General features: G+C 43.1%; 1 pseudogene; it reads left to right on the top strand.

Moving 5' to 3' along the window:
• The first annotated feature begins 6,199 nt into the window (after window positions 1–6,199).
• LOC138674365 (beta-synuclein-like) lies at window positions 6,200–6,754 on the top strand (annotated as a pseudogene).
• Window positions 6,755–17,537: the final 10,783 nt, after the last annotated feature.

Below are 17,537 nucleotides of genomic sequence, written 5' to 3'. Positions count from 1 at the left end.
GCACATTATCCTATACGTACCTGCCATCTGGTCGCTGTTTCTTGTAATTACAGTCCAGGACATTTCTATATGATAATACAGATTGTGATTCGTTCTACTTCTGTTCTGTGCGGTTTTCTAGCAATCTCAAAGTGCACACAATACCTGTGGTCATAAATGAGGCATATTTTGGTTTTTGTTCTCTTTGGAATAGGGGTTAAGAGGTGAAATTCTGAGACGTCCGTCACCTCTGTACATATACCCTTTAAATCCCTTAGGGAATATTCTCCATAAGCAGATTTACTAGTATAGAAGTGCCATCCTTGTGTCACCGCCAGATTTCTCTTTGGAGGTCCTACAATTTCCTTTACATCTCCTTGTGTTTTATACTAAATAATTTATTTTTAACATTATGCTAATAAATTTTTATTCATTACCCCTTGCGTCACTTCATACCTTTCTAGGTAAAATTTTGGTAATTACGTATATCTGAAGTGCTTTTGCCAATTAAATGTCGGATCCTGGGATTATTGGATAAAATCCAGAATAGTATCTACTGGAAGACAACGGACATAAATGCTATGCTACATGCTTCCTCCTCGTCATATTATTCATGCTGTCCCTACAGGACAATTTCTAAGGCTACGGAGACTACGCTCTAACGAACAAGATTTCTATATCCAGGCTAATGATTTGAAGCTACGCCTGAAGGAAAGAGGCAAAGCGAAGTACACCCAAAGAGTGAAATCAAATGCTGAGAAAAGACGGCATTGAGGTGCTTCTAGAGGGAGTGGAAACCACTGTTACGGTCAAAAGAAGGTAACTATCCCCTAGAGGAAGGACTAAATAATATATATACCGGACCACATGAAATTACAATAAAATTGCCTTTATTAATATATACTTATGGCAAAATAGTAGTATAAGGGTTAAAAACAACTGCTTGTGCGCCGGACTATATGGAGTAAAAATAGAAGTAGTAATAGTAATTATTTTTTCTCAGCATTTGATTTCACTCTTTACTTCGCTTTGCATCTTTTATTAACATTTGTTACCGAGTTCCGCACAGGTCTCTTCTTCCCCTAGCATGGACTTCACTACCAGGGAAATATCCTGGCAAGGACAAATAAAAACCGTATTTGGCAATAGTGGCATTGTGGAATCTTCTAGCAGTGGTTTACAATGTGATACAATTTTAAACAGTATTAAATATCTCACGTATAAAAGGACACGCTCCTGGTGGAGTCAAGCATCCTTAGAGAACTACATTCACAGACCGCTCATCCCCAGAGATCTGAGAATACGACTTACTCCATCTTTCCCAGTCTGTGCTGAGGAGTTTATTAAAAAATGGGAATCTGTCTGTAATGAAGCCTCTAAACAATTGATGAAGCTATTAAATATAATCAAAAAACCATAACAGAGATAAATAAATCTTTGGATGAAGCACTGACGAATGCTAAAAGAAACCTGACTGTCGAACAATATCAATCCATTGATCCCCAAATAAAGAAATACATTGACCAGTGGGTCAAAGATATCCAGGCCAACCAGTCTAAGAAACTTACAAGGGACTTCAACCGTGGGCATATTAACAGATGGCGGAATCAACCACCTAGGGATGGAACACGGGATCGTACCCCTTCCATATCCTCCTACATGTGTTACCTTCGGTGCCTCCTCTTCTGCCTCTCTCTATATCCATGTAGACACCTAAGCGTGAGCCACGCTATGCGCCAAAGAAACGCTCATTTAGATACTCTCCGGAGAATTACAATCTCAAGGTAATTAATTTAAGCACTCAAACCTATTCACCAACTGAGATTGGTATCTTAAATAAGGGTTTGACACTTTGCCCCACTGCACATTTTGATAAATTCACAGCAATTAAAGACCTGCAACTATTTGCAAGGAAATTGATTTTTAAACGATATTTTCATGATGAAAATGTATTGAAATAGTTTCCCACAGAGGCGGAACAGGAGGCATTAGGCATTCTAGAAGAATTGGCGCAAGAACATAATGATTCTCCTGGAGGTAAGATCCCAATATTAACTCGATCCAAATCACGTAAATTCCCGGGCTTATCAACATGCCCCACAATAGATAATTTTGTAAAAACGGTTATGAAAAATTTTGATAAGATCCCACGCTATCACGACAGTAGTAATCTAAATAGAGAGGGACAGAAAGGCCTAAAAAGATTACATGAACTTAATGATGGTTTTAAACCAGCCAACAAAGGCGGGAATATAGTGGTGTGGCCCAAAACACAATATGAGGCAGAATCCTATCGCAAACTAAGGAATAACATTTGGTATAAGAAACTGATCTTTAACCCACTTGCTAAATTCCAAACAGAACTTCTCAATATCCGTCACACTGCCTGAGACACCAACATTATCAGTAAGGAACTTTTTCACCAAATCTCTGAACCATCTATCCACTTTTTATGTTTTACCTAAGATTCACAAAAATCAAACGCCACCCGGTTGGCCTATCATCTCAGGATGTGACAATTAGCTGGACCATATAAATAAATTTGTGGATTCCAATCTACAACCCTTGGTGGAGGAGTTACCATCCTTCATAAAGGACACGACTGAGTTACTTAAAGTAGATAATAATCTTTATTTTTTTATATAGCGCTAACATATTCTGCAGCGCTTTAAAAGTTGCACACATTATCATCACTGTCCCCGTTGGGGCTCACATTCTAAACTCCCTATCAGTATGTCTTTGGAATGTGGGAGTAAACACGGAGAGAGCATACAAACTGTTTGCAGATGTTGTCCTTGGTGGGGTTTGAACCCAGGACTCCTGAGCTGCAAGGCTGCTGTGCTAACCACTGCGCCACCGTGCTGCCCTAAGTAGATGGCTTATATATTGATTCTCATACATTGCTGGTCACATGCGATATAGAATCTCTATATACAAATATACGTCACAAGGATGGGATCCAAGCCGTTGAATACTTTTTACGCTCATCCTCTCCTAATTTGACACCTCTGGAACAGTTTAATATACAACTCTTACAATTTGCACTGACAAAAATTTTTCTTTTTCAGGGGTCCTTCTACCTGCAGCTCCAGGGTACAGCCATGGGGCATCCTTTGCGCCATTGTATGCCAATTTATTCCTGGGGCTGTGGGAGAGGGACCTCTTCCTGTCAGATCGTATGCCGTCGATGGACTGCACCCCCTTTTGGGTGCGCTACATCGACGACATCTTTCTGGCAGGGTTCCCCTGAAACTCTTCATGAATGTAATAAAATAAAAAAATATGACTAACTTGAACAATCCCTTTAATATACATTTAACTTAATTTGAACAGAATGTTATTGACTTTCGAGATGTACAAATTAAGAGATGGATTGACAACTGTCTCCATACCGACCTTTTTCGCAAATCAACTGCAGTAAACTATTACATGCCTCATCCTCTCACCTCCCAGCTGTAATACGAGCCATCCCTACAGGCCAATTTCTAAGGTTATGCAGGGTTTGCTCGAGTGACAGTGACTTTGAAAATCAGGCCAAAGATTTTTGGACAGAGGCTACAGTGGTCGGTCAGTTAAGAGCATATAAATCGGGCCAAACACTACCCGTCACAATAACCCCGCTGCCACCCCAAAATTAGAGGTCCACTATATATTGTGTCATCCATTACCGACTAAGCGCAAGATCTGCAAACAATAAAATAACTGGATCTTCTAAAGACTAAATACACAGTCTGTGCGGTTCCTGTTCTGAGAACGAGTTCTTCATCTTGTGGAAATATCGTTCACAAGGAAAGGAGAAGCTGCTAGAACGTCATTACTTAAGAAACCAGCAAATCGTAAAGATGGAAACTCACACTTCCATTGTCGGAGAGTCCTTACGTACAATAACGCGTTCGGCTGAAATTGGCTTTTTGTCGTCCATATTGTCCTTGCTCTTTCAGCAGCCATGCCCCCACTGACTGACATCGTGTTACGCAGGACAAGTAATTTAAGGCCGTTTTAGGGGATATAAAAATCTTTTGCCCTAAAAGTAAATATTGGATTTGGATATATATGAGAATTTTACATTGACCTCCAGATAACCTGAACTCTTCCCGTTATTACAGTTGTGTGGATACCTAATGTACTGGTTTTTAATTTTTAACTTCCACACTAATTTCTCATGAAGTAAAGAGTTTTGAGAAGACAATATATTAATTCCCACCCCCACGAGATCCTTTTTTTCCCCTTCAGGGATCACTTTTTCCACCGCTACCAGGGACATCCATAGGAGCCCCAGTTACAGGATAAAAAAGCCCATGAGTAAGAAATCTCTGACAGAGCAGATCTGGATCTGCTAGAACCCACTAGGCCTGCTCAGCCAGCAGATGGCCAGCGATTACGGGATTGCCAGGCCCCACAGAAGCATTGGCATTGCCCATATTCAGGTTCCCTACATAGCGCTGAAGGCCAATGTATCCGGCAACAATAGAAGAAAGAATCCGGTGATCACCCACTCCTGTCTTCTGCTCAGGGTTTCCAGCTGAATCCAGCAGGTTACTGGCCCTTTATACAAGATTTGGTAATGTGGTTAGATATTTTTAGTTGGTCTGTTTATTGTGCCAACAAATATTTCAGAGTTTGACCCAATATGGGAATTGGCCCAGTGTGGGTATCTGCGGCACCGCGAGGTTACCCCACTCCCAACCGTGATACCAATAGTCAATCCATTACTCTATGAAACGCTTTCCTGCTTGAATTTGTCTTGATACCTACATGTAGAAAGAATAAAGAGTTTATAACCAGGTTGGAAAAGGAAGCCCCTAGCACTTCTCTCAGGTAAGTATTACTTGAAGAAAAACAAACTAACAGGACTTCATACAAAACTAAAAGCAGAGAGAAAATCAAAGACATTTTCCTCCAAGTCGGATTTTTCCACTGGAGAAACTAAGTTAGTCTGGTTTCACATTTGCGTTTTTTGCCGCAGCGTTTGTACCGCATATAAACGCATGCGTCGTGTTTTCCTATATTTAACATTAAAAACGCATGCTTTTTTTTTGTTTGCGTTTTGCCGCGTTTGACGACGCATGCGTCTTTTTGTCGCTTGCGGCTTGGCGCGGAAATGCAACATGTAGTAATTTCTAGAGGCGTCTATTTGCCGCAAGTAAACACATGCATTCGATTGCACACGGTTTGCGTAAAAAAAAAAAACAAAACACATTGCTGTCTATGCATTTGGATGCGTTTTTGAACGCATGCGTTTCAATAGAGAAAAACAAGTCTAGACACTGATAAGCCACCCCCCACCATCAAGGTGATAAAGGGATCCAAACCCTAACCCTACCCCTAAGCCACCATCAAGGTGATAAAGGGATCCAAACCCTAACCCTAGCCCTAACAGGAAAATGGAAATAAATACATTTTTTTTAATTTTTCCCTAACTAAGGAGTTGATGAAGGGGGTTTGATTTCTATTTATAGGGGGGTTTCTAGTGGATTTTTATGATTGGCAGCTGTCACACTGAAAGACGCTTTTTATTCCCAAAAATATTTTTTGCGTTACCACATTTTGAGAGCTATAATTTTTCCATATTTTGGTCCACAGAGTCATGTGAGGTCTTGTTTTTTGCGGGACGAGTTGACATTTTTATTGGTAACATTTTCGGGCACGTGACATTTTTGATTGCTTTTTATTCCGATTTTTGTTAAGAATGAAAAAAAAAAAAAAAAAAAAAAAAACAGCTATTCATGAATTTCTTTTGGGGTGCCATTTATACCGTTCCGCGTTTCGTCATAATACACGCCCTCTGTAGTCCCATTAGCGGTGTCTGGATCTTGACTTTTCTCTTGTGGAATTTCTCGTCATGCGTACCAAAAGCGCAAACGCAGGAAAAAACGCATGTAAACGCGTACAAACGCGGCATTTTTTAAACCGCATGCGACAACGCATGCGTCTAAAAAAACGCAGCGTTTGTACGCGTTTACATGCTTTTTTTCACCACTTGCGGATGCGTTTTAAACGCTGTGGATTTAAACGCAAATGTGAAACTAGCCTAACAAGGTTCCCTTGAGGTCTCAATTCCATCTCAAGTAAACAATTTACAAGGTTTTAGGGACAGTAAAGAGGATTTGTTTTCTAATAAAATGACCAATACTGCAGCACTGACACTGCCAGGCGCTGAGGGACCCCCTGAGATCTCTACATCTGAACCCTCTTCTGCGTCATCATTACATAGAGAGGACTAAAACCAATTTACCCTCTGAATCCCAGGCAGCCTCTTCCAGATAAGCAACAAGACCTGGAAAAAGCTTGGGACTGAGAAGACTGCAACAGATCAAAATGGATGTGCTTATGAAAGGCTTTTCCAAAGCAAAAGAAGGGGTGGTGGCCACAGCTGAGAAAACCAAGTAAGGGGTAGCAGAAGCTGCGGAGAAGACCAAGGAAGGTGTCTTATATGTGGGAAGCAAAGCCAGAGATGGAGTAGTACAAGGAGTGGCTTCAGTGGCTGAGAAGACCAAAGAGCAGGCATCTCAGCTGGGTAGGGCTGTCATGTCTGGAGCTGCAAACATTGGTGCAGCCACCGGCCTAGTGAAGAAGGATGAATTTCCCACAGATATTAAGCCTGAAGAAGAAGGCCAGGAAGCTTTGGAAGAACCTGCTGCTGAACCACTGCTGGAGCCAGAAGGGGAGAGCTACGAGGAAGCCCCCCAGGATGATTACCAGGAATATGAACCAGAAGCATAACATCCCTTCACTCTGGATCCAGCCACCAGCAGCTTCAGCACAAAGATAGCTATAATGAAGATACTAATAAGACAATCCCCATATCCCCAACACCCTTTCCTATCCCAAGAGGAGTGTGGTCTACCCATTCGCTTTTTTCAAAAATTGAGCTCTTCCTCTACTCCACCTTCAAAGAGCCTCATGTGAAGTGGTTTTATGTATGGTAATCCTTAGCGGTCAGTCATCGTCCAAACAAACTGGTGTTTAAATGAACAAAAATCCCTTTGTAATGTATGAACCCATGAATGCATTGGATTTGTCTTTGCAGTCATAATGCCCCCCGGGAAATTGTTCCCTCCCAGAGAATAATTGCCGGGTGGTTTTGGTGAATTTTGTCTATCATAATTTATTTGTTCTGATGCGTCTTCTTCGGTAGCAGAGGGGCTGCAACCACCTGCAATTGAACCCAATGGTATTCTTTTGCGTCTACCTACATAAATAAAGCATGTTCTAACTTTTTATGAAGAGATGGTGCGAAACACCTAAAAATGTGATTTACCGTACTTCTTATCAAAATGACTGCCATAAATTTGTGCATTTGTCCTATAGCACTACGCTGGTCATTTTGTTGAGGAAAAAACAACCCCCCAAAAAATGTAGTCGTGGATGACTGACCTTTGAAATAGTTTATTCTGTGTTCTAATGTGATATTTATTTTGCTGTCTTTATACGTACAGGTCCTTCTCAAAAAATTAGCATATAGTGTTAAATTTCATTATTTACCATAATGTAATGATTACAATTAAACTTTCATATATTATAGATTCATTATCCACCAACTGAAATTTGTCAGGTCTTTTATTGTTTTAATACTGATGATTTTGGCATACAACTCCTGATAACCCAAAAAACCTGTCTCAATAAATTAGCATATCAAGAAAAGGTTCTCTAAACGACCTATTACCCTAATCTTCTGAATCAACTAATTAACTCTAAACACATGCAAATGATACCTGAGGCTTTTATAAACTCCCTGCCTGGTTCATTACTCAAAACCCCCATCATGGGTAAGACTAGCGACCTGACAGATGTCAAGAAGGCCATCATTGACACCCTCAAGCAAGAGGGTAAGACCCAGAAAGAAATTTCTCAACAAATAGGCTGTTCCCAGAGTGCTGTATCAAGGCACCTCAATGGTAAGTCTGTTGGAAGGAAACAATGTGGCAGAAAACGCTGTACAACGAGAAGAGGAGACCGGACCCTGAGGAAGATTGTGGAGAAGGACCGATTCCAGACCTTGGGGAACCTGAGGAAGCAGTGGACTGAGTCTGGTGTGGAAACATCCAGAGCCACCGTGCACAGGCGTGTGCAGGAAATGGGCTACAGGTGCCGCATTCCCCAGGTAAAGCCACTTTTGAACCATAAACAGCGGCAGAGGCGCCTGACCTGGGCTACAGAGAAGCAGCACTGGACTGTTGCTAAGTGGTCCCAAGTACTTTTTTCTGATGAAAGCAAATTTTGCATGTCATTCGGAAATCAAGGTGCCAGAGTCTGGAGGAAGACTGGGGAGAAGGAAATGCCAAAATGCCTGAAGTCCAGTGTCAAGTACCCACAGTCAGTGATGGTGTGGGGTGCCATGTCAGCTGCTGGTGTTGGTCCACTGTGTTTCATCAAGGGCAGGGTCAATGCAGCTAGCTATCAGGAGATTTTGGAGCACTTCATGCTTCCATCGGCTGAAATGCTTTATGGAGATGAAGATTTCATTTTTCAGCACGACCTGGCACCTGCTCACAGTGCCAAAACCACTGGTAAATGGTTTACTGACCATGGTATTACTGTGCTCAATTGGCCTGCCAACTCTCCTGACCTGAACCCCATAGAGAATCTGTGGGATATTGTGAAGAGAAAGTTGAGAGACGCAAGACCCAACACTCTGGATGAGCTTAAGGCCGCTATTGAAGCATCCTGGGCCTCCATAACATCTCAGCAGTGTCACAGGCTGATTGCCTCCATGCCACGCCGCATTGAAGCAGTCATTTCTGCCAAAGGATTCCCGACCAAGTATTGAGTGCATAACTGAACATTATTATTTGATGGTTTTTTTGTTTGTTATTAAAAAACACTTTTATTTGATTGGATGGGTGAAATATGCTAATTTATTGAGACAGGTTTTTTGGGTTATCAGGAGTTGTATGCCAAAATCATCAGTATTAAAACAATAAAAGACCTGACAAATTTCAGTTGGTGGATAATGAATCTATAATATATGAAAGTTTAATTGTAATCATTACATTATGGTAAATAATGAAATTTAACACTATATGCTAATTTTTTGAGAAGGACCTGTAGTTCTATGGCCCACCAATATGTACGAACGGGAGGCCTTTCGCCAACTCAATGACCCCTTATGTTATAAAAAGCTATCTTTTAATCCCTTGGCTTCTTTTTCTGCTGTCGTTGACGGTATCCTGGCATCTGCTGTAGAGGTGGAGGTTATCACTAAAGAGTTAGCCGCCGCCCTTAAGGTTACCGAGCCAGTAATCTCCACTTTCTATTTACTCCCGAAAGTGCATAAATATACACACCACCTGGACGCCCCATAGTGTCGAGTCGAGGGAACTTCATAGAGCACGTCAACAAGTGGATAGATTTGATTCTACAGCCCCTAGTGGAAGAATGACCTTCCTTTTTAAAGGATACAACCCATCTATTGCATATGGTTGATGGTCTCCCACTTGACCCTGATACACTCTTAGTTACCGCAGATGTAGAGTCGTTATATACGAGTATCAGACACACGGATGGTCTGAATGCGGTAAAATTCTTTCTAGGATCATCGGATTGCTCCCCCAACATGAGGGCCCTTGTGCTTCAGCTCTTCGAATTCACTCTTACTCATAATTTTTTTGTTTTTAAGAGGTCCTTTTTCCTGCAGCTCGAGGGAACAGCCATGGGAGCAGCTTTTGCCCCCTCCTATGCTAACCTGTTCCTGGGGCTGTGGGAAAGGTACCTCTTCCTGTCAGACCAATGGTCGTCATCGATGGGCCGCGTCCTTACCTGGCCGCGGTAGCTCGAGGATGTCTTTTTGGTCTGGCAGGGTTCAGTCCCAGCCCTTAAGGAGTTGATACATGAGCTTAACGGAAATTCTCTCAATATACGTCTCACGGTTAATCATCATCCCAACGAGATCGAGTTTTTGGATGTAATTTTGAAAAGGGGTGACAATGACAATATATACCAGTATATATAGGAAACCAACTGCCACTTATGCACTTTTGCACGCCACCTCTTCACATCCCCAACATCTGATTCGTTCAGTACCAGTGGGTCAATTTCTCCGCCTCCGCCGTATTTGTTCTACACAATTGACTTTTGAACAGGAGACGGAGAAATTGAAAATATGTTTTCGTGAACGTGGCTATAGCAATAGAGCAATTAAGAGAGCACACCATAGAGCCAAGTGGTCTGACAGGAATAGCCTGCTATATGATAACAAGTATAATGGGCAAGGTTTAAATACAATACGATTCATGACCAACTATAATTCTCAGGCCGAACGGATTCGGACATCCCTTATGAAATCCTGGCCTATTCTTATAGCAGACCTTAAAATTGCTAAATTACTACCTGAACGACCACAGTCTATCACCTTTAGACGGGCCAAAAACTTACGGGATCATTTAGTACAGAGCCACTACAATCATATAACTCCTCAGACGTTCTTGGATAAATTTAAAGTTCGGCACGGATGTACCCCTTGTGGTCATTGCGTGGCCTGTGTCAACATTGATCGGAGTGACACTTTTTGTGACTCTTCTGGTCAAAATAATTTTAAGATAAAGAAGTGGATTACATGTATCACCACTAATGTAATATACTATGCAGTACGCCCATGCTCCCTGATCTATGTTGAGCTCATGACACGTCAACTGAAGGTCCGGGTCAGGGAGCATGTGCGGGGCATTGTAGCTGCAAAAGATCAGGTTGACATCACTTGATTAAAGGGACTCTGTCACCTGAATTTGGCGGGACTGGTTTTGGGTCATATGGGCGGAGTTTTCGGGTGTTTGATTCACCCTTTCCTTACCAGCTGGCTGCATGCTGGCTGCAATATTGGATTGAAGTTCATTCTCTGTCCTCCATAGTACACGCCTGCGCAAAGCAATCTTGCCTTGTGTAGGCATGTACTATGGAGGACAGAGAATGAACTTCAATCCAATATTGCGGCCAGCATGCAGCCAGCGGGTAAGGAAAGGGTGATTCAAACACCCGAAAACTCCGCCCATATGACCACAAACCTGTCCCGCCAAATTCAGGTGACAGGTTCCCTTTAAAAACGATACCAAGACACTTCAAATTATTTCATAATTGCAATAGCAGAGAGTTGAGGATTAAAGGCATTGACACCATTGAGACAGGCATTCGAGGTGGAAAAATGCCCAATGGTTAGCACGGTTAGAGTCACGGTGGATCTGGACACTGGACACAGTCCACCCACGTGGCCTAAATGAGAGCCTCAGTTTCGCGCCATTCCTGTGATCGCCATACACTGCATTATTTGACATCTTTTGCATTCCATTGTTTTTGAATTATTGTTCTTAATCTTGTTTTTATCATTCATTATTTTTTAGAGACTTCTATCGTTGTTCTCCATCGTCATATTTTCGGATTTTCTTATTGTGTTTGTCGGTGTGGTTTTTGTGGTTTTGCTTGGTCTTTTTTGCATCTCGGCACTAGTACCGCAATACTAATTAGCGGATCAAAGTTCATAACCGCCTTGTCTGTGGAGAAGTAAAAAAATCTTTGGCCAGATGACCGTCAATCAAAAATTTCAAGATCTTCGCACTCTGCAATGGCATATTCCAGTCTGTCTATATGTTGTCATGAAGATATGTTGTGACTAGTGTTGAGCATTCCGATACCGCAAGTATCGGGTATCGGCCGATACTTGCGGTATCGGAATTCCGATACCGAGATCCGATACTTTTGTGGTATCGGGTATCGGTATCGGATCAATAGGGATGTGTAAAATAAAGAATTAAAATAAAAAATATTGATATGCTCACCTCTCCGGCGGCCCCTGGACATCACGCTGGTAACCGGCCGGCTTCTTTGTTTAAAATAAGCGCGTTTAGGACCTGCGAATGACGTCGCGGCTTCTGATTGGTCGCGTGGCGGTCACATGAGCGGCACGCGACCAATCAGAAGCCGCGACGTCATTCGCAGGTCCTAAACACGCTCATTTTAAACAAAGAAGCCTGCCGGTTACCAGCGTGATGTCCAGGGGCCGCCGGAGAGGTGAGCATATCAATATTTTTTATTTTAATTCTTTATTTTACACCTCACTATGGATCCCAGTGCCTGAAGGAGAGTTTCCTCTCCTTCAGACCTTGGGAACCATCAGGATACATTCCGATACTTGATGTCCCATTGACTTGTATTGGTATCGGATATCGGCGATATCCGATATTTTTCGGGTATCGGCCGATACTATCCGATACCGATACTTTCAAGTATTGGACGTTATCGCTCAACACTACTTATGACTTTAATTACTTATATATGTTACATTGGATAAAATTATTTACCACACTACTATTTAGTTCTGACGAAGGTCCCTACCAGGACCAAAAACGTTTAACGAATTTGGTGGATGCATAATAAATGGAACTTATTCTCACATCATATTGCTTTTTAAGTGGCAAACTTATCTAACATTACATGTCATGTCCTGGATACCCTACTTAGGCACCACATCCTGTCATTTGTAAGAGTGCCGTGTATTTTTTTGCCGTACAATGGTGGGAACATAGTTCCCGTACATAATGGACGCTTAGACGACATCTCCTTCTGTATGGTCGAATATAATGCCAAAGCAAGAGGGGGAGAGTTGGACAATATTCATATAAAAGGGAGCAGATTTTTAGGCTACAATCACAAACCCAGGTGGACTTCATGAAGGGAAGTCTTATACCTGCTGCTAATAACTTACTACTCCTTGGTAGTCCTTCAGTCTGAATGGGTGGAACAGTTTCCCTTCATCATGCATCACTTCCTGCGATACCTATATCATGATATCGTCATCTGTACCTTAGTGTGTGACACTATTATGTGTCCCTGATCTTTCACCTATCAGGCTACTTGGCCCCGGATCTGTCACAGATTATCTATCACATCCAGTTTAATTATTTATGTCATCATTAACCCCTTCCCGACCTTTGACGCATACGCTGCGTCATTAAAGTCGGTGCCATTCCGACCCATGACGCAGCATATGCGTCATGGAAAGATCGCGTCCCTGCAGGCCGGGTGAAAGGGTTAACTCCCATTTCACCCGATCTGCAGGGACAGGGGGAGTGGTAGTTTAGCCCAGGGGGGGGTGGCTTCACCCCCTCGTGGCTACGATCGCTCTGATTGGCTGTTGAAAGTGAAACTGCCAATCAGAGCGATTTGTAATATTTCACCTAAAAAACTGGTGAAATATTACAATCCAGCCATGGCCGATGCTGCAATATCATCGGCCATGGCTGGAAACACTTATGTGCACCCACCCCACTCCTCCGATCGCCCCCCCAGCCCCCCGATCTGTGGTCCGCTCCCCTCCGTCCTGTGCTCCGCTCCCCCGTCCTCCTGTCCGCTTCCCCGTGCACCAATCACACCCCCCGCACTCCAATCAAACCCCCCCGCACTCTGATCCCCCCCCCGCACACAGCGACCCCCCCGTGCTCCGATCCACCCCCCCCGCACAGCGATCCCTCACCCCGTGCTCCAATCCTTCCCCGTGCTCCAATCCTCCCTCCCGTGTTCCGATCCACCCCCCCCCCATGATCCGATCCACCCCCCCGTGCTCCGACGCCCCCCCCGTGCCCTGATCTCCCCCCCCTTATACTTACCTGGCCGCCCGAGGTCCGTCCGTCTTCTTTCCTGGGCGCCGCCATCTTCCAAAATGGCGGGCGCAGGTGCAGTGCGCCCGCCGAATCTGCCGGCCGGCAGATTCGTTCCAGAGTGAATTTTGATCACTGAGATATAACCTATCTCAGTGATCAAAATAAAAAAAATAGTAAATGACCCCCCCCCTTTATCACCCCCATAGATAGGGACAATAAAAAAATAAAGAATTTTTTTTTTTTTCACTAAGGTTGGGGTAAGAACTAGGGTTAGGGGTAGGGTTAGGGGTAGGGTTAGGGTTAGGGTTAGGGTTAGGGCTAGGGTTAGGGGTAGGGTTAGGGCTAGGGTTAGGGCTAGGGTTAGGGTTTCGGTATGTGCACACGTATTCTGGTCCTATGCGGATTTTTCCGCAGCGGATTTGAAAAATCCACAGTGCTAAACCGCTGCCGATTTATCGTGGATTTACCGCGGTTTTTCTGCGCATTTCACTGCGGTTTTACAACTGCGATTTTCTATTGGAGCAGTTGTAAAACCGCTGCGGAATCCGCAGAAAGAAGTGACATGCTGCGGAATGTAAACCACTGCGTTTCCGTGCAGTTTTTCCGCAGCATGTGTACAGCGATTTTTGGTTCCCATAGGTTCACATTGAACTGTAAACTCATGGGAAACTGCTGCGGATCCGCAGCGTTTTCCGCAGCGTGTGCACATACCTTTAGAATTAGGCTATGTGCACACGGTGCGGATTGGCCGCTGCGGATCCGCAGCAGTGTTCCATCAGGTTTACAGTACCATGTAAACATATGGAAAACCAAATCCGCTGTGCCCATGGTGCAGAAAATACCGCGCGGGAACGCTGCGTTGTATTTTCCGCAGCATGTCAATTCTTTGTGCGGATTCCGCAGCGTTTTACACCTGTTCCTCAATAGGAATCCACAGGTGAAATCCGCACAAAAAACACTGGAAATCCACGGTAAATCCACAGGTAAAACGCAGTGCCTTTTACCCGCGGATTTTTCAAAAATGATGCTGAAAAATCTCATACGAATCCGTTGGCACATAGCCTTAGAGTTGGGTTGGAATTAGGGTTGTGGTTAGGGTTAGGGGTGTGTTGGGGTTAGGGTTGTGGTTAGGGGTGTGTTGGGGTTAGGGTTGTGATTAGGGTTACGGCTACAGTTGGGATAAGGGTTAGGGGTGTGTTGGAGGTAGAATTGAGGGGTTTCCACTGTTTAGGCACTTCAGGGGGTCTCCAAACGCAACATGGCGCCACCATTGATTCCAGCCAATCTTGTATTCAAAAATTCAAATGGTGCTCCCTCACTTCCGAACCCCGACGTGTGCCCAAACAGTGGTTTACCCCCACATATGGGGTACCAGCATACTCAGGACAAACTGCGCAACAATTACTGGGGTCCAATTTCTCCTGTTACCCTTGAGAAAATAAAAAATTGCTTGCTAAAACATCATTTTTGAGGAAAGAAAAATGATTTTTTATTTTCACGGCTCTGCGTTGTAAACGTCTGTGAAGCACTTGGGGGTTCAAAGTGCTCACCACATATCTAGATAAGTTCCTTGGGGGGTCTAGTTTCCAAAATGGGGTCACTTGTGGGGGGTTTCTACTGTTTAGGCACACCAGGGGCTCTGCAAACGCAACGTGACGCCCGCAGACCATTCCATCAAAGTCTGCATTTCAAAAGTCACTACTTCCCTTCTGAGCCCCCACGTGTGCCCAAACAGTGGTTTACCCCCACACATGGGGCATCAGCGTACTCAGGAGAAACTGGACAACAACTTTTGTGGTCCAATTTCTCCTGTAACCCTTGGGAAAATAAAAAATTCTGGGCTAAAAAATTATTTTTGAGGAAAGAAAACGTATTTATTATTTTCACGGCTCTGCGTTATAAACTTCTGTAAAGCACTTGGGGGTTGAAAGTGCTCACCACACATCTAGATAAGTTCCTTTGGGGGTCTAGTTTCCAAAATGGGGTCACTTGTGGGGGGTTTCTACTGTTTAGGCACACCAGGGGCTCTGCAAACGCAATGTGACGCCCGCAGACCATTCCATCAAAGTCTGCATTTCAAAAGTCACTACTTCCCTTCTGAGCCCCCACGTGTGCCCAAACAGTGGTTTACCCCCACACATGGGGTATCAGCGTACTCAGGAGAAACTGGACAACAACTTTTGTGGTCCAATTTCTCCTGTAACCCTTGGGAAAATAAAAAATTCTGGGCTAAAAAATTATTTTTGAGGAAAGAAAACGTATTTATTATTTTCACTGCTCTGTGTTATGAACTTCTGTGAAGCACTTGGGGGTTCAAAGTGCTCACCTCACATCTAGATAAGTTCCTTTCGGGGTCTAGTTTCCAAAATGGGGTCACTTGTGGGGGGTTTCTACTGTTTAGCCACATCAGGGGCTCTGCAAACGCAACGTGACGCCCACAGAGCATTCCATCAAAGTCTGCATTTCAAAACGTCACTACTTCACTTCCGAGCCCCAGCATGTGCCTAAACAGTGGTTTACCCCCACATATGGGGTATCAGCGTACTCAGGAGAAACTGGACAACAACTTTTGGGGTCAAATTTCTCCTGTTACCCTTGGGAAAATAAAAAATTGCGGGCTAAAATTCATTTTTGAGAAAATAATTTTTTTTTTTATTTTCATGGCTCTGCGTTATAAACTTCTGTGAAGCACTTGAGGGTTCAAAGTGCTCACTACACATCTAGATAAGTTCCTTTGGGGGTCTAGTTTCCAAAATGGGGTAATTTGTGGGGGATCTCCAATGTTTAGGCACACAGGGGCTCTCCAAACGCGACATGGTGTCCGCTAATGATTGGAGATAATTTTCCATTTAAAAAGCCAAATGGCGTGCCTTCCCTTCTGAGCCCTGCCGTGCGCCCAAACAGTGGTTTACCCCCACATATGAGGTATCAGCGTACTCAGGACAAATTGGACAACAACGTACGTGGTTCAGTTTCTCCTTTTACCATTGGGAAAATAAAAAAATTGTTGCTGAAAAATCATTTTTGTGACTAAAAAGTTAAATGTTCATTTTTTCCTTCCATGTTGCTTCTGCTGCTGTGAAGCACCTGAAGGGTTAATACACTTCTTGAATGTGGTTTTGTGCACCTTGAGGGGTGCAGTTTTTAGAATGGTGTCACTTTTGGGTATTTTCAGCCATATAGACCCCTCAAACTGACTTCAAATGTGAGGTGGTCCCTAAAAAAAATGGTTTTGTAAATTTTGTTGTAAAAATGAGAAATCGCTGGTCAAATTTTAACCCTTATAACTTCCTAGCAAAAAAAAAATTTTGTTTCCAAAATTGTGCTGATGTAAAGTAGACGTGTGGGAAATGTTATTTATTAACTATTTTGTGTCACATAACTCTCTGGTTTAACAGAATAAAAATTCAAAATGTGAAAATTGCGAAATTTTCAAAATTTTCGCCAAATTTCCGTTTTTATCACAAATAAACACAGAATTTATTGACCTAAATTTACCACTAACATGAAGCCCAATATGTCACGAAAAAACAATCTCAGAACCGCTAGGATCCATTGAAGCGTTCCTGAGTTATTACCTCATGAAGGGACACTGGTCAGAATTGCAAAAAACGGCAAGGTCTTTAAGGTCAAAATAGGCTGGGTCATGAAGGGGTTAATTGCAAATCCCCCTTATAGGTACTCCTATCCCAATCTATATTACTAATCTAAAGACATCCAAACCGAGGACATTTTTTTAGGCAGACCAAGATGATCAAGCAGCAGAAGAGGACCAGACGGGGGATTCGGACAAAGAAATATGGACCTAGTACGTGTGACTCGTTCCCAGGTAGGAATTCTTTAGTGGTTACTATTTCTTCAAAATCTTTAGGTATAGCTGAGTATAGTGTCCTAAAAAAGGGCCTATCTTACTGCCCAAGTTACAAAAACGACACATTTAGACTTGATATGGATCTACAAAAATTTTAC

The sequence above is a fragment of the Ranitomeya imitator genome, chromosome 4 (genome assembly GCF_032444005.1).
Source record: "Ranitomeya imitator isolate aRanImi1 chromosome 4, aRanImi1.pri, whole genome shotgun sequence".
Taxonomy (NCBI): Eukaryota; Metazoa; Chordata; class Amphibia; order Anura; family Dendrobatidae; genus Ranitomeya; species Ranitomeya imitator.
Note: the sequence above shows the minus strand (reverse complement) of the source record. Positions and strands in the feature narration are given on the sequence as shown.